Source organism: Rana temporaria, chromosome 2, assembly GCF_905171775.1.
Source record: "Rana temporaria chromosome 2, aRanTem1.1, whole genome shotgun sequence".
NCBI classification, from domain to species: Eukaryota; Metazoa; Chordata; class Amphibia; order Anura; family Ranidae; genus Rana; species Rana temporaria.
The window spans coordinates 461,365,330-461,383,575 of record NC_053490.1 but is presented as its reverse complement, the minus strand read 5'-3'; the positions used below and the strand labels follow the sequence as shown (position 1 = coordinate 461,383,575).

Genomic DNA, 18,246 nt, shown 5'->3' with positions numbered 1-18,246 from the left:
TGTGTACGAGGCCTTACTGTCCCCAATCCATCTTCTGATAGCACGGAGCCTTGGGGGCACTCTGCACATGCTCAGTTTAATGTGTGTTGCTAGAGAGTTTTTTTTTTTTGGGAGGGTGCATGAGATCTGTACAGAGCCAACCAGCACTGTCCAGGCAGAGGGTCAGGAGTCATGCAGCCTCATAGAACAGTCATAGGAGAAAAAAAGCTCCTCCTACAAGCTTTAACCAGTGCTCGGCCAGACAAAGATAGAAGTCACAAGACTGCTATATACTGCTGATGAGAAAAGGTATTTAGCAGTTTATATTTACTAAAATAATTGAATTTCCAAGTTCTGTGTACTGTGGGAGACCAGATATAATAAATGCAGAGTCCTGGGTTTAGTAACTCTTTGTAATGATTTCCATTGGTCTGAGGACATCTAGTGGCAGAAATAAAAAGTAGAGAAAATCTCTGGATTGCAGGTGAAGATTACTGCAAAACCTGTTTTTGCTGTTTTATCTTTTAAAGCGGAGTTCCAGTCGTTTCTGTATTTATTATAAGTCAGCAGTTACAAAAAGTGTAGCTACAAAAAGTGTAGCGTCTGGCTTTTAATTAACACGCATTAACCTGTCCCACGATGTAGCATTGCGATTACCCAAAGCCTCGGTTCTCTTCCCCACCTCTCCCTGGCGCTGGCATCACTCGTATGGGCACCCAGCTGTGACAGCTTGTGGCTTCACAGCCGGGTGCGCACTGTGAATGCGCGAGTCACGCTGCATATCCTGAATGACCAGGCAATCTACTTGGACCTGTGACGTGTCCCAGAAGATTGCAGGGAAGGAGGGAGGGGGAGAGATGAAACTAAACTAGGTCCCCGCTCCCACCCTCCCCAAAAAATTACATGCCAAAGGTGGCATGTCAGGGGGGCATGAGTCCTTAAAGCGAAAGTCCTAATTTTGGGTAGAACTCCGCTTTAAAGTGGATGTAAATCCACTCTCATCCTTTCTAAACTACTGCCATAGTACTGATCTATAAGGATATGGACGCCTCCTGCATGTATCCTTACCTGTCAAATGTCTCCCCTTTGTCTGTTATAAAAACTGAAAAACTAAAGATTCTGTGGGTGGGTCTGTTGTTTGGAGCTCTGTGGGTGAAGTCGTGATGTCAGTAGACTCCCTGCCCACCTGCCCACCTCTACACACTGATGCAAAAATGCATCAGTGTGAAAGCAGCCTTAAGCCCTGTACACACGATCGGATATCTGATGCAATCTAATCCGATGGATTTTTTCATCAGATATCCGATAAAGCTGACTTTCATCAGTCTTGCCTACACACCATCAGTCAAAAATCCGACCGTGTCCAACGCGGTGACGTAAAACTCTACGACATGCTAAGAAAAATGAAGTTCAATGCTTCCGAGCATGCGTCGACTTGATTCTGAGCATGCGTCGATTTTTGACCGATGGACTTCCACACAGACGATCAGTTTTTCTATCGGTTTTTTATCCATAGGAAATTTTTAAAACATGTTCTATTTTTTTTCACCGATGAAAAACAAACCGATGGGGCCCACACACGATCGGTTTGTCCGATGAAAACGGTCCATCGGTGTATAGGGCTTAAGAATTTTGCTTGTTATACAAAAAATGTCCATCCTGCTCCTTTCATTTTGTCGTCACTATAGTTAAAAATAATCACTGATTAGACCTCACCAACCATTAGAAAAATCTGAGGATTGTTCCATAAGTAAAAACTTATGAACAAAGGTTTACTGGCATATGGGCAGCTTTAAATACCATGAGGCAGATCCACGTACCTGCGCGTAATCTTCCAAATCCTCAAAGAGTTTGCGGCGTAGTGTATCTTTGGCGGCGTAAGGGCGCGGGATTCAAATGGATGTAATGGGGGCGTGTTTTATGTAAATACGTTGTGACCCGACGTAAACAACGTTTTTTTTTTAACTGCGCATGCGCCGTCCGTGGGGGTATCCCAGTGCGCATGCTCGAAATTAACCCGGAACAAGCCAATGCTCACGACGGTGACGTCATTCTACGCAAAGCCCTATTCGCGAACGACTTACGCAAACAACGTAAAAAATTCAAAATTGTACACGGGAACGACGGCCATACTTAACATTGAGTACGCCACCATATAGCAGGTTTAACTATACGCCGGAAAAAGCCGAACGCAAACGACGTAAACATAATGCGCCGGCCGTACGGACGTTCGTTGATCGCCGTAACTGGCTAATTTGCATACTCTACGTGGAATTCGATGGAAACGCCACCTAAGGGCCGCCGAAAAATTGCAGCTTAGATCCGGTGGCGTACTAAGACGTACGCCTGTCGGATCTAGCCGATAAGGGCATTGTATCTTGTTTTGTGGATACAAAACAAAGATACGACGCGCAAAATTTGAAATTACGCGGCGTATCAAGAGATATACGCCGGCGTAATACCTTTGTGGATCTGCCCCCATGTCTTGTTCTGCCCATTCGGGCTTTGCTTCCATACAGTATGTTCCTTTCAACATATAAAATCTTCTCACTTTTAGTTCAGGTCCACTTTAATGATCTACAAGATCACAATGTTGCATTTGATCACCGGGGGAGAGGAGATAAGGAAATGCTTCATCCTGCCCAGGCAAAGTTAAAGTTGTTTAAAGACACTGCTGCTGCTGCATATCAGAACATGTCAGAAGTTGGAGTAATATGACTCCGATCACTACATGTGTCTGAGAGCAATATGACTCCGATCACTACAAGTGTCTGAGAGCAATATGACTCCGATCACGTGTGTCTGAGAGCAATATGACTCCGATCACGTGTGTCTGAGAGCAATATGACTCCGATCACTACAAGTGTCTGAGAGCAATATGACTCCGATCACGTGTGTCTGAGAGCAATATGACTCCGATCACGTGTGTCTGAGAGCAATATGACTCCAATCACTACGTGTGTCTGAGAGCAATATGACTCCGATCACTACGTGTGTCTGAGAGCAATATGACTCCGATCACTACGTGTGTCTGAGAGCAATATGACTCCAATCACTATGTGTATCTCAGAGCAATATGACTCCGATCACTATGTGTGTCTGAGAGCAATATGACTCCGATCACTACGTGTGTCTGTGAGCAATATGACTCCGATCACTACATGTGTCTGAGAGCAATATGACTCCGATCACTACGTGTGTCTGAGAGCAATATGACACCGATCACGTGTGTGTGAGAGCAATATGACTCCGATCACTACGTATGTCTGAGAGCAATATGACTCCGATCACTACATGTGTCTGAGAACAATATGACTCTGATCACTACATGTGTCTGAGAGCAATATGACTCCGATCACTACATGTGTCTGAGAGCAATATGACTCCGATCACTACGTGTGTCTGAGAGCAATATGACTCCGATCACTACGTGTGTCTGAGAGCAATATGACTCCGATCACTACGTGTGTCTGAGAACAATATGACTCCGATCACTACATGTGTCTGAGAGCAATATGACTCCGATCACTACATGTGTCTGAGAGCAATATGACTCCGATCACGTGTGTGTGAGAGCAATATGACTCCGATCACTACGTATGTCTGAGAGCAATATGACTCCGATCACTACGTGTGTCTGAGAGCAATATGACTCCAATCACTACATGTGTCTGACAGCAATATGACTCCGATCACTACATGTGTCTGAGAGCAATATGACTCCGATCACTACGTGTGTCTGAGAGCAATATGACTCCGATCACTACATGTGTCTGACAGCAATATGACTCCGATCACTACATGTGTCTGAGAGCAATATGACTCCGATCACTACATGTGTCTGAGAGCAATATGACTCCGATCACTACGTGTGTCTGAGAGCAATATGACTCCGATCACTACGTGTGTCTGAGAGCAATATGACTCCGATCACTACATGTGTCTGAGAGCAATATGACTCCGATCACTACATGTGTCTGAGAGCAATATGACTCTGATCACTACGTGTGTCTGAGAGCAATATGACTCCGATCACTACATGTGTCTGAGAGCAATATGACTCCGATCACTACATGTGTCTGAGAGCAATATAACTCCGATCACTACATGTGTCTGAGAGCAATATGACTCTGATCACTACATGTGTCTGAGAGCAATATGACTCTGATCACTACATGTGTCTGAGAGCAATATGACTCCGATCACTACATGTGTCTGAGAGCAATATGACTCCGATCATTACATGTGTCTGAGAGCAATATGACTCCGATCACTACGTGTGTCTGAGAGCAATATGACTCCGATCACTACGTGTGTCTGAGAGCAATATGACTCCGATCACTACATGTGTCTGAGAGCAATATGACTCCGATCACTACGTGTGTCTGAGAGCAATATGACTCCGATCACTACGTGTGTCTGAGAGCAATATGACTCCGATCACTACATGTGTCTGAGAGCAATATGACTCCGATCACTACGTGTGTCTGAGAGCAATATGACTCCGATCACTACGTGTGTCTGAGAGCAATATGACTCCGATCACTACGTGTGTCTGAGAGCAATATGACTCCGATCACTACATGTGTCTGAGAGCAATATGACTCCGATCACTACATGTGTCTGAGAGCAATATGACTCCGATCACTACATGTGTCTGAGAGCAATATGACTCCGATCATTACATGTGTCTGAGAGCAATATGACTCCGATCACTACGTGTGTCTGAGAGCAATATGACCTAGATCACTACATGTGTCTGAGAGCAATATGACTCCGATCACTACATGTGTCTGAGAGCAATATGACTCCGATCATTACATGTGTCTGAGAGCAATATGACTCCGATCACTACATGTGTCTGAGAGCAATATGACTCCAATCACTACATGTGTCTGAGAGCAATATGACTCCGATCACTACGTGTGTCTGAGAGCAATATGACTCCGATCACTACGTGTGTCTGAGAGCAATATGACTCCGATCACTACATGTGTCTGAGAGCAATATGACTCCGATCACTACGTGTGTCTGAGAGCAATATGACTCCGATCACTACGTGTGTCTGAGAGCAATATGACTCCGATCACTACATGTGTCTGAGAGCAATATGACTCCGATCACTACGTGTGTCTGAGAGCAATATGACTCCGATCACTACGTGTGTCTGAGAGCAATATGACTCCGATCACGTGTGTCTGAGAGCAATATGACTCCGATCACTACGTGTGTCTGAGAGCAATATGACTCCAATCACTACGTGTGTCTGAGAGCAATATGACTCCGATCACTACATGTGTCTGAGAGCAATATGACTCCGATCACTACGTGTGTCTGAGAGCAATATGACTCCGATCACTACATGTGTCTGAGAGCAATATGACTCCGATCACTACGTGTGTCTGAGAGCAATATGACTCCGATCACTACGTGTGTCTGAGAGCAATATGACTCCGATCACGTGTGTCTGAGAGCAATATGACTCCGATCACTACGTGTGTCTGAGAGCAATATGACTCCAATCACTACGTGTGTCTGAGAGCAATATGACTTCGATCACTACGTGTGTCTGAGAGCAATATGACTCGAAAAAGGTGCAGATAATGGCGCCGAAAACGCACGTGATTTTACCAAGCATATGGAGCTAGATTCAGATAGGTCAGCGGATCTTTAGATCCGCGTAACCTATCTGATTTACGATCCGCCGGCGCAAGTTTTTGAGGCAAGTGCTTTATTCAGAAAGCACTTGCCTCTAAAGTTGCGCCGGCGGATCGTAAATCCCCCGGCGGAATTCAAATTCCGCGGCTAGGGGGCGTGTAGAATTTAAATCAGGCGCGTCCCCGCGCCGAACGAACGGCGCATGCGCCGTCCACTAAATTTCCCAGCGTGCATTGCTCCAAATGACGTCGCTAGGACGTCATTGGTTTCAACGTGAACGTAAATTACGGCCATCCGTATTCGCGAACGACTTATGCAAACTACGTAAAAAATTAAAAATTCGACCCGGGAACGACGGCCATACTTAACATAGGATACGCCGCATATAGCAGGGGTAACTATCCGCCAGGAAAAAGCCGAACGCAAACGACGTAAAAAAAAAGCGCCGGGCGTTCGTTTCTGAATCGGCGGAAACCCTCATTTGCATATTCGTCGCGTGAAAAAAACCAAACGCCACCTAGCGGCCGGCCTGGAATTGCAGCCTAAGATCCGACGGTGTGAGTCACTTACACATGTCGGATCTTAGGGAGATCTATGCGGAACCTAATTCTATGAATCAGGCGCATAGATCCGACCGACGGAACTCAGAGATACGACGGCGTATCAGGAGATACGCCGTCGTATCTCTATCTGAATCCGGCCACGGTGTTTTTCAGGTCATGTGTCAGGCGTTTTTGATGCGTTATTGATGCGTTCTTGCTGCATTTCAACAGGGAGGTGCCTTTTTTTTTTTTTTCTTTAGAACCTGTAAAAATGTTTAAAGCGTTGCCTATGGAGATTTTTTAAGTACCGAAGTTTGGCGCCATTCCACGAGTGTGGAGTTTTAAAGTGCGACGTTAGGTATCTATTTACTCGGCGTAACATCATCTTTTAAAGTATACAAAAAAATTGGGCTAACTTTACTGTTTTTTTTATTATTATTATTTATTTATTAGCGTATTTATCGGCGTATACCGCGCACTTTTTTGCCCTGAAAATCAGGGCAAAATCGTGGGTGCACGATATACGCCGATACCCGCGCCGAGTTTGAACACTGCGCCGGCATATACCGAGCACAGTACACTCGTGTATAGTCGGGCAGGCCCGGGCTCCTCTCACGCTCACGTCCTGGACGTACAGGACGTGAGCGCGAGAGCCCGACTATACTGTGCTCGGTATATGCCGGCGCAGTATTCAAACTCAGCGCGGGAAAGCGGGGATCGAGCGGGGAGGACGCCGGACCCGACGAAGAGGACACCCGAAGCCGCAGACGGACGCCGGACCCGACGAGGCCGCCGCGCAAGACACCAAAACTGTAAGTACTAAAATGTTTTTTTACAGGAATGTCGGGTCCACTTTAGGGGTGCGCGCTATACGCCGGAGCGTGCAATACCCCGATAAATATGGTATTCATAAGTAAAAGTAAAAGCGTTTGAAAATTTGCTGCACAAGTACCGTGTGACATAAAAAATTGCAACAACCGCCATTTCATTCCCTAGGGGGTCTCTGCTAATACATATATATATATAATGTTTGGGGGTTCCGAGTAATTTTCTAGCAAAAAAAAATCTAAATATGATGATTTTACATGTAGGAAAAGAGTGCCGGAATAGGTCTGGGCTGGAAGTGGTTAAAAGAAACAAAGTTTACTAAAATTGTAATCTACCAGCAGGTATTGGAAGGTGGAAACCCACACAAGTACAGGGAGAACATGCAAACTCCATGCAGATAGTGTCCTATTGGGATGTGATCTGGGGACCCCAGTGCAGCAGGAAGTGAGTCAATACTGTACACAATATTGTGTGTCTCAGAGATCGGCCGATCCCATCTCTCGGTGCTCGCAGTGTATTGTCCCCTCCAGCTCGCTCAGAAGCGTGTAAGCTGAGTTGGCCCCGCCCCCCCGAGGATCTGGAGTTTCACTCGAGCCCGGTAGCGCTGCACCACAGGTCCTGGCAGTGCCGTAGAGCGGCTAGAGGTGAATTCCGGTGGAATGATCGCGGCGCTCCGTTTCTTGTTGCCGGTGTAATATTACTCATACACTGGCGATGCGCTGCGGTCCACCCGAGCTCTCGTCCTCTTTCTCCGCTCTGGCTAAACGCGAGCCCGTGTCGCCCTGACAGGACCGTGCGCGGCCGCTGTGTCCGAGAAGGAGGAGTGATCCGGACAGATCCGTAGAGCCGCCGCCGCCGCCGCCGTACAGCACCGGGGACGCAGACACCTCCCGGGACATGGTGCTCGGGCCACAGTGAGGCGGCTCCCCGGGCCTTAGCGCCGGGACTGAACGGAGGAAGGAAGCGGAGGAGGCGGAGCACAAAATGGCGGACACTACGCGGATCCTGTCCGGCTGACACTCCGGAGGGGGCGCTGAGCTTCGCAGTACGGAGATCGGGAGTGACGGTGTGAGCGGGGCCCGCCGGGATCAGCGACTATACGGTGAGCGGTGGGGGAGGGGGACTGTGTGATCTCCAGGGGGGGGGGGATCTCCGGGGACAGTCCCGGGTGTCCGGGGGGCTCCTCGTGTCCTGTACACCGATCATATTCGTCCTTTACATCCGGCCGGGGGAAGATGATTCGGGTGCTCAGGGGGGTCCCCGGGTAGGATTTCCTCCTATTGGGGACACGGGGCCCTACATTCTGCCCGATCTGACGTCATTTATATTGGGGGAGGGGTTTATACATGGTTTCACCCAACATTCACCAACTATTCTCCTAAAACTCATTGGATCTCCTTAGAAGGAGGTGAACGTTGGGTGCAATCATTGAGAGCCCATTCACACCTTTGCTGTGCATTGTGGGAGCGTACAGACCACCTCATCGCGTGTCGACGCACGTTTCACGTCTTAGGCCGCTTTCATACCGCCGCGTTTCTGCACGGTGTCACCGCACTTCTCCGTAAACTTCTATTAGATTGCACGGTTGTGGTGCGAATTCTGAAAGCGCACCAAAGAGGCAGCGTGCAGGAATTTTGATGCGCTTTTTGAAAACGCACCAAAATATGCGCAATCTAATTTAAGTCTATGGGAAAGAGTGAGTTACCTGAGCCACAACCGCGGGTACACTGCGTACGTAGAAACCGCATCAGATCTTTGTCGAATTGACCTTGAATTTAGTCCCAGTTCACACTGATGCGATTTGAGTCGCACTGAAACGTATGACAATGGGACTCGCATTGCTTCCAACGGTGACACTTCATATCCAGCACTGCTGCTATGCACCTTTAAGGAAGGCTTCGCTGCTACTTTGCGATTTACAGTGTAATTTGCCCCCCTAAAATTTGCAGACTACATCCAAAATGCAAACAAAACCAAATAAGTGCAACGCGTTATAATTTATAGATGCAACCAAAAGTCGCACTCCATATGTGCACTGCAAATTGCATCACAGTAGTGTGAACTGAGCCTTATCCAATTTCTAGTGCAATTTTGCATGTACTGACGCGATTTCAAACAATCTTTTTTTTTTTTGCAAAAGGAGATTTTATAAACAAAATTACCAAAAATGCCCGAAAAATGTGCATGTAGTTTTGTGTATAAAATCTCCTTTTGCAAAAAAAAAAAAAAAATTGAAATGAAGTTTGAAAAAAAGCGTCAGTACATGCACTGTCACACTACAAATTTGCACTAAAAATTAGGTAAGGCGCAGTTCAAACTACTCTGATGCGATTTGCAGTGCGAATACGTAGTGTTGCATCTATATATTATAAAGCGCTTCACTTATTTGGTTTTGCATGTATTTTACATGCATTTTTATTAGTCTGTAGCTCCAAAATGGCACTGTAACTGCGCCAAAGTAGCACGTACATTTTCCAAAAACGCATCGTGTGGCATTGCTGTGATCGGGCACCATACAGAATAATGTGATTTCTGTTGTGACTGAGATTCTGTGCGACTGAAGTCTCATCTGGTTGTGTGATCCAGTCCTTAGCGTGTTGCGTTGCCTTTCGTCCCAGTCACACTTGCGCGACGCGCATGTGCACGCAGCATCATAGGGCACCTTATTAACTTGCATGTCAAAGTAGCGGCCGCACTTTTTCTGACAGTGAGCCTCGCGTGTTTTTGCAATGCACATTTGGGCCACCATAAAATGTGCGTCTGCCAGAAACGTTTTGGCGTGTCATTAAAATAGAACACCACAAGAACGATGGTGTGAATGAAGCCTAAGGCCCCTTTCACACTGAGGAGTTTTTCAGGTGGTTTAGTGCTAAAAATAACGCCTAAATACCGCCTGAAAAACTCCTGCCCTGCAGTCTGTGTCAAAACCCGAGGCGTTGCGCTAGCAGGACCGCTCCAAAAGTCCTGCTAGCTGCACCTTTGGAGCAGTGAAGGAGCGTTTACCGCTCCTTCCCATTGAAAACAATGGGACACTACGGTAAGGCGCATTGCCGGCGGTATTAACCCATTTTTCGGCCGCTAGCGGGGGTTAAAACTGCACCGTTAGCGGCAGAATACCGCCGCAATTCTGACGGTATAGCAGTTCTAAAAATAGCGCTGCTATACCGTCAGTGCACCTCCCGCCCCAGTGTGAAAGGGGCCTAAGTCTCTATTCACAAAAATACAATTAGCGCTCTCTGTGCCATTAGTTGTTCATGGCACCCACCCCAAACAAGAAAACGCGCATTTTACCACACACATAAACAAGCAGCCATTACACCAAAACGCTGTGAACTCAAATTGGAAAAAAACTCCATGAGTTACTTTGCCGCTCGCCTGTAGGGCAGACCATTGAAATCAATGGGTTGCTGTATGTGTGTCGTGTGAAAAAACGCATGTATTGATTCGCCAGCTGCGATTGGGGGATAAGGCGCAATTGTGCTGTCGCATTTCAGGCTTTTTTCTTTAGCCGTGTTTAATAGCAATGCGCTGTGTGTGAATTTTGTAATGCATATATGTGGCAGCAAGAAAGGTGGGCTTTACCGCCCAGCCCCCACACGTTTAGGGCTTGTTTACACTACCCGTTGGGGGTGGCAATACCCTGCGGATGAGCCACATTTTTCCAGCTCCTTAACGACCCCTCCTTTTAGCTAAAAAGGCAGCAGCAGGGGGTGTACACATGCAGGAAATTTACCCCTTGTGTTGTTGCTTCAGCAGGGGGTATAAGTCCTGCTAGTCCACCTCCCCCCCCCCCCCCCCCTACTGCTGCAAGAATAATGCACATGCAGGAATTTCACCCCCTGGGACCACACTGCAACTCTGCACAGTGCAAACTGTTACAGCACAGTGGTCCAGCACTTCCAGTACTAAAACAGCCATTGAGGATGCCTCTGAAAAGTGATCCAAACGTGGATTGCTCTTCAAAGTGCAAAGCAAATGTAAACAAGGTTTAATGTTATGGTGACGTGAAGTTGTGTGATGGGAGCGCGCCCAGCAATATGACAACACTCAATTATGGCTTCTGTTCAGGAGGCACCAGGGCAGGGCCCCTCCGATCATGTGTCCGCTGAGAACCAATAATAGCGGCCACGTGATACAGATTCTGGGCGGTAAAGCTCACTTGTAGGTCTGCCAGGAGGCAGCATTTAGGGGTTAATATTGAGCGTTTTGTAGCTTCCAGCTTGATGACCCTGAGGTGTGATAAGGACCCCATTCACTCCCACTCATACGCTAAAATGCCTAAGCACTGCTCTACTAGGTGTAGGGGCGGTTTGTATTTTTTGTTTTCACTTTATTGAATTGTCACAAAATGGCACTTCAAGTCTATGCAGCATGTTGCACTGAAACAATGCAGAGCATTGCACCTCAAGGCAGAGTTGTGGTGTGAACAGGACACATAGGGAACAGTTTTCTATGTGTTCTTGTGCTGAGCCTTAGATCAGGGGTAGGTAACCTGGGGCCCTCCAGCTGTTGTGGAACTATATTTCCCATGAGGCATTGCACGGTTGGCAGTTACAATTACTCCCAGAGGCATGATGGGACTTGTAGTTCTGCAACAGCTGGAGGGTTTCCTACCCCTGCCACAGATGATTTGATTTTATTTTTGTGGAAGGAAAGAGAATTTCTCCTGTGTTCTGCTGGCTCGCGGGGAGGGGGAGCCTTCCTGCCTGACGGAATACAATGATTACTGCTAGTGGCTATAGCCGCCGGCAGTAATCATATGTGAAAAGTCTGATTGTATCCATGTTGAATGATGGAGACAAACCTGACCATAGATGGTTCAAATCTCGGCCGGTAAAGCATTCAACCCATCTATGAGTGGCTGAGGACTCTGCGGGGGACCCCTTACTGGGAGGGGAGTGTATTTTAGATTTAAATAATTAAGCCTTACCCGTCTTACCCTGTGTGTATGTAGTAGGGATTGTTGCGATTATCGCAGGCCGATATTGGCATTTTCTGAAAAATGGGTATCTGTCACAAACTAGACTGATATTGCTTGAAGGGGTTCTACCGGTGTGGTGCATGCAGCTGCAGTCAGCACCCCCGTACTGTTCTTCAGAGCGGACAGTCAGTTTTATTGTAATAACAACGGATGCGCTTGGCTGTTATTACAAACAGCGGGAGAGGACACCCCCCCCCCCTTCTGCCTCTCACCCGGGCTCTCCCATCCCACCGGGAGGCCCGAGCATCCAGCCGGCATTTCCACCGGCTGGCCAAAGACCAGAACAAAGCCGATGCTTCGTTTGGGTCTCGGATCTAGTGACACGGAAGTGATGTCATGACATCACTTCCCGGATTACTGGCATCTTGAAGGAGCCAGTTACAAAAAAGGAAAGTATTTAAAAATGCTGATCTTGACATGCAGAGGAGGGGGTTTTATAGACCATGATCCCTCCATAAAGAGTACCTGTCACTGCCTATTACTGTCACAGGGATGTCTACATTCCTTGCGACAGAAATAACAGTGATAAGAAATTTTAAGTGTAAATATTTTTTTTTATATGTACAGAATATCAGCCTCAGAAGTTGCCGAAATATCGGTATCGGCACCAAAAAAAGACTTGTTAAGGATGGCTTAGTCCTATTTTCTCTATCTCTGTCCGATACTTACCTGTGACCCCCTGGAGGCTGGGATGTGATGTTTATTGCTCACAAGTGGATCTGTCTTGCGTGCTGCCACCCATACCTACGTTTAAAGTCGTATACCCTGCAAGGCAAAGGCATAATGAGCTAGTATGCAGCGCATCCTAGCTCATTATGAAATGCTTCGAAGCCCCCGTATCGGAGCCCGGTACACGCCGAGGAAGCTGACATCTTGCCCTCGGCTTGTCTTGCGTGTTCGCGGCTCCGGCAATGTGAATGGCCGGACCCGCAATGACGTCACCCCCGCGCAGGAGTTTTGTTCCTGGCAAGGTCCGGCAGCATCTGCTGGGCATTCAGAGCGCATGCACCGCTGACGTCAGTGGCTGCATGCAAAACTGTACAGGTTTAGGATTTTTTTTTTTTTTATCTACATGTAAGGCTCACCTGTAGGTAAGTGTCAAATTTGGGTATACAACCACTTTAAGTACATACCCAGCTGATGTTTATTTTCTGGACTTTGGTTGTGTGTTTGCAGTTCCCAGTGTGGCATCTTACCTGGGACAAGTGTACGCTGAGGAAGCATAATACACAAAACATGTGAAGGAGTGCTGGAAGGTTTTTCATGTATACAATGCATGAAGGTTAAAAAAAAATAAAAAAATAACTGACTTTAGAAGCACTTGGTTGCAGCATCGATCAGGGACATGTTATACATGAGCACATTAGGGGTGTAGGAATTGGGGACATGTTATACATGAGCACATTAGGGGTGTAGGAATCGGGGACATGTTATACATGAGCACATTAGGGGTGTAGGAATCGGGGACATGTTGCACATTAGGGGTGTAGGAATTGGGGACATGTTATACATGAGCACATTAGGGGTGTAGGAATCGGGGACATGTTATACATGAGCACATTAGGGGTGTAGGAATTGGGGACATGTTGTACATGAGCACATTAGGGGTGTAGGAATCGGGGACATGTTGTACATGAGCACATTAGGGGTGTAGGAATCGGGGACATGTTGTACATGAGCACATTAGGGGTGTAGGAATTGGGGACATGTTATACATGAGCACATTAGGGGTGTAGGAATCGGGGACATGTTATACATGAGCACATTAGGGGTGTAGGAATCGGGGACATGTTATACATGAGCACATTAGGGGTGTAGGAATCGGGGACATGTTATACATGAGTACATTAGGGGTGTAGGAATCGGGGACATGTTATACATGAGCACATTAGGGGTGTAGGAATCGGGGACATGTTATACATGAGCACATTAGGGGTGTAGGAATCGGGGACATGTTATACATGAGCACATTAGGGGTGTAGGAATCGGGGACATGTTATACATGAGCACATTAGGGGTGTAGGAATCGGGGACATGTTATACATGAGCACATTAGGGGTGTAGGAATCGGGGACATGTTATACATGAGCACATTAGGGGTGTAGGAATCGGGGACATGTTATACATGAGTACATTAGGGGTGTAGGAATCGGGGACATGTTATACATGAGCACATTAGGGGTGTATGAATTGGGGACATGTTATACATGAGCACATTAGGGGTGTAGGAATCGGGGACGTGTTATACATTAGGGGTGTAGGAATCGGGGACGTGTTATACATTAGGGGTGTAGGAATCGGGGACGTGTTATACATTAGGGGTGTAGGAATCGGGGACGTGTTATACATGAGCACATTAGGGGTGTAGGAATCGGGGACATGTTGTACATGAGCACATTAGGGGTGTAGGAATCGGGGACATGTTATACATGAGCACATTAGGGGTGTAGGAATCGGGGACATGTTGTACATGAGCACATTAGGGGTGTAGGAATCAGGGACATGTTATGCATGAGCACATTAGGGGTGTAGGAGTCGGGGACATGTTATACATGAGTACATTAGGGGTGTAGGAATCGGGGACGTGTTATACATGAGCACATTAGGGGTGTAGGAATCGGGGACGTGTTATACATTAGGGGTGTAGGAATCGGGGACGTGTTATACATTAGGGGTGTAGGAATCGGGGACGTGTTATACATTAGGGGTGTAGGAATCGGGGACGTGTTATACATTAGGGGTGTAGGAATCGGGGACGTGTTATACATTAGGGGTGTAGGAATCGGGGACGTGTTATACATTAGGGGTGTAGGAATCGGGGACGTGTTATACATTAGGGGTGTAGGAATCGGGGACGTGTTATACATGAGCACATTAGGGGGTGTAGGAATCGGGGACGTGTTATACATGAGCACATTAGGGGTGTAGGAATCGGGGACATGTTATACATTAGGGGTGTAGGAATCGGGGACATGTTATACATTAGGGGTGTAGGAATCGGGGACATGTTATGCATGAGCACATTAGGGGTGTAGGAATCGGGGACATGTTATACACGAGCACATTAGGGGTGTAGGAATCGGGGACATGTTATACACGAGCACATTAGGGGTGTAGGAATCGGGGACATGTTATACATGAGCACATTAGGGGTGTAGGAATCGGGGACATGTTATACATGAGCACATTAGGGGTGTAGGAATCAGGGACATGTTATGCATGAGCACATTAGGGGTGTAGGAGTCGGGGACATGTTATACATTAGGGGTGTAGGAATCGGGGACATGTTATACACGAGCACATTAGGGGTGTAGGAATCAAGCTGTGGTGTTATAGAAAAGTTGTCTCGCTGCTCCTGTTATGTACGGCCTCGCTGCTCAGCAGAATTGATAAGATCTTTTCCCATTCCCTGTGGCCTTGTATTACATTCCATGTTTGCCCATCTTTTTATCATGGTGGAAATTAACATTTGTTGTCAATAATTAATAGTTTTGACCTTGTCTAAGGTCAATCAGTAATTTTTTTTAAAAGTTACATCACTGGCACAATTCCATTGATGAAAGGTGTGTTGTCATGCAGGAGAAACCAGAAAAAAAAAGCAGACACGCAAGCGCTGCATTTTAGATGCATTTCTGCTGCGTCTCCATTGAAGTCTATGGAACCAAAAATGGCACATCCCGCGGGCAAAGAAGTCCCTGACCCTTTCCGTAGACGCACAGGTTGAAAATGCACAGATGTGAATGTGGTCCATTGAAACCCATGGTAAATGGACTGTAGTGTGTTTCAGAAAAACTGAAGACGCACAGAAAAAATGCATAGGTGTGAACCAGGCCTAAAATATGGAGTATGGTGTCTCCAGTGTAGGAAGGCAGCAGCTACCACTTTCAAAGAAGATGTCCTCAATTATCAAACAAAACTGCAACAAAAGAATCATTGTAGGAGGAGACTCCTGCTCACCACAGTGAACAGAAACAATGTATAACATTTGTTCCAAGGGCTTCTGTTCGGCAAAAATGTAACCAACACGATGGAAACGTGGATGTGTGAGGAAAGTGCAGTAGAGATTAACACCTAGTATTGGTTTAAAGGACAAGTGCCTGTTCACGCCACAAAAACTTCCTCCACATCTGCTCCGGATGGTTATTGCATGCGCAATTTTACATATTTTTTTTTTAATGCTTTCCAGTGCGTTTTTGATGCGTTTCCGGATGCATTTCAGATGCTTTTTAACAGCAGCGCGTTTCAGCCGATAGCGGGGCGCTTTTAACTCCCTGATAGTGGCCGAATAAAGTGTTAAAAGCTCCTGCAGGTGCTTCGGCAGTGCTGCCCATTTATTTTGATGGGCCACAGTGGCACTTTATCAGCTCTGTATACACCGCTGCTAAAGTGCCTCAAAGATGCTGCTTGCAGGACTTTTTTTAACGTCCCGCAAGCGCGATGCTCCAGTGTGAAAGCACTCGGCTTCCTCACTGGAGTGACAGGAGAGGTGCTTTTCAGGTGCTATTTTTATCACTATATCGTGAAAGTAGCCTTAGAGGGCCAGTGTCCAAGGGACCTGTACCTTCAGGTAGGGCCGATCAGCCCACTAGGCTCACTATGCAAGCCGCTTAGAGCCCCGCAAAGCTGCGGATGGCCCCCCAAATTACTAGAGGTCCCGCCTGGTGAGAAGTCATTTTTCGGCCCCTCACCCCGCTTCTCAACTCGCTGGCTGCATGGGAGAAGAGGTAAGAAGTCAGCACCAGCAGAACACCCCCTCCCCCTGCCTCTCAACTTTAATCTTTAATGTGACATGTCGCTGTCGGCAGCGCAACCCCCCCGCTTCTTAACTTTAGCTACTTGCCGACCAGCCGCCGTAGAACTGCACGAGAACCCATAGTATAACGTCGGCTCCCCCCGCTCATCCCTGACTCCCGTGCCCGGTGGGCGCGATCACCGCCGGGCACACGCGATTGCTCGTTACAGAGCGAGGATCGGGAGCTGTGTGTGTAAACACACAGCTCCCGGTCCTGTCAGGGGAGAAATGCATGAACGCTGTATGAACAGCGATCAGTCAGTTCCCCTAGTGAGTCCACCCCCCCTACAGTTAGAACACACCCAGGGAACATACTTAACCCCTTCCCCGCCCCCTAGTGTTAACCCCTTCACTGCCAGTGGCATTTTTATAGTAATCCAATGCATTTTTATAGCACTGATCGCTATATAAATGCCAATGGTCCTAAAAATGTGTCAAGTGTCCGCCATAATGTCGCAGTACCGGAAAAAAATCGCTGATCGCCGCCATTACTAGTAAAAAAAATATTAATAAAAATGCCATAAAACTACCCCCTATTTTGTAAACGCTATAACTTTTGCGCAAACCAATCAATAAACGTTTTTTGCGATATTTTTCGTAAAAAAAAATATGTAGAAGAATACGTATCGGCCTAAACTGAGGAAAAAAATATATTTTTTTATATATTTTTTGGGGTATATTTACTATAGCAAAAAGTAAAAAATATTATTTTTTTTCAAAATTGTCGCTCTTTTTGTTTATAGCGCAAAAACTAAAAACCGCAGAGGTGATCAAATACCACCAAAAGAAAGCTCTATTTGTTGGAAAAAAAAATACGGCAATTTTGTTTGGGAGCCACTTTGTACGACCGCGCAATTGTCAGTTAAAGTGTCGCAGTGCCGAATCGCAAAAAGGGGTCTGATCTTTGACCAGCAATATGGTTTGGGGTTAATGTGAAATGTCATTTTAGGGCCCCAGAGAGGTCAGGATCGGCACTGCTTCAGGTAAGCCTATAATAAGTGTCAGCTGTAGGTACAGTAAATATCTAATAAATGAGCACAGTTTAGGAGATATTTACATGTGTAGTAGCCAGTTACATCACCGGCACATGTGTTCTGCGTTCTTAATGGACGGCATGCCATCCATTAAGAGAGCTGTGTGTGGCTGTGACGTCATCGCTGCTTGGCCACTCAAACAGCTGGAGCCTGCGAACCTGGAAGGAAGACCGTGTGAAAATGGATTCCTTGTCAGCAGTGAAGGCACACTGCTGGAGGGATCTGGTTTTTAAGTGAGTCTGTCAAAATGTGCTAGTATGCGATGCATACTAGCAATTTGACATGAGCCTGTGTGGCAGGAAGCGGACCATTTTTTTTTTTTTTTTTTTGGTGGTCGTGTGTATGCTCCATAGCAATTTTCCCGACGAGAAAACTGCCCGGAAATTTTTTCCAAACCTGATTTATTTTTTTGCATCGTGTTTCCCGTCAGTC

General features: G+C 46.7%; 1 protein-coding gene across 16 annotated transcripts in view; it reads left to right on the top strand.

The window, feature by feature from the left end:
* Positions 1 to 7,655: 7,655 nt before the first annotated feature.
* Positions 7,656 to 18,246, top strand: part of NCOR1 (nuclear receptor corepressor 1) — a 195,733-nt gene continuing 185,142 nt past the window's right edge. For 3 of the 16 annotated variants that reach the window (XM_040338612.1, XM_040338606.1, XM_040338604.1), the window contains exon 1: positions 7,661 to 8,109. The gene's annotated coding sequence lies outside the window, so the exon portion shown is untranslated. Of the gene's footprint in view, positions 8,110 to 18,246 lie in introns of all 16 variants that reach the window. The other 13 variants (XM_040338620.1, XM_040338622.1, XM_040338617.1 and 10 more) reach the window with 9 other exon arrangements.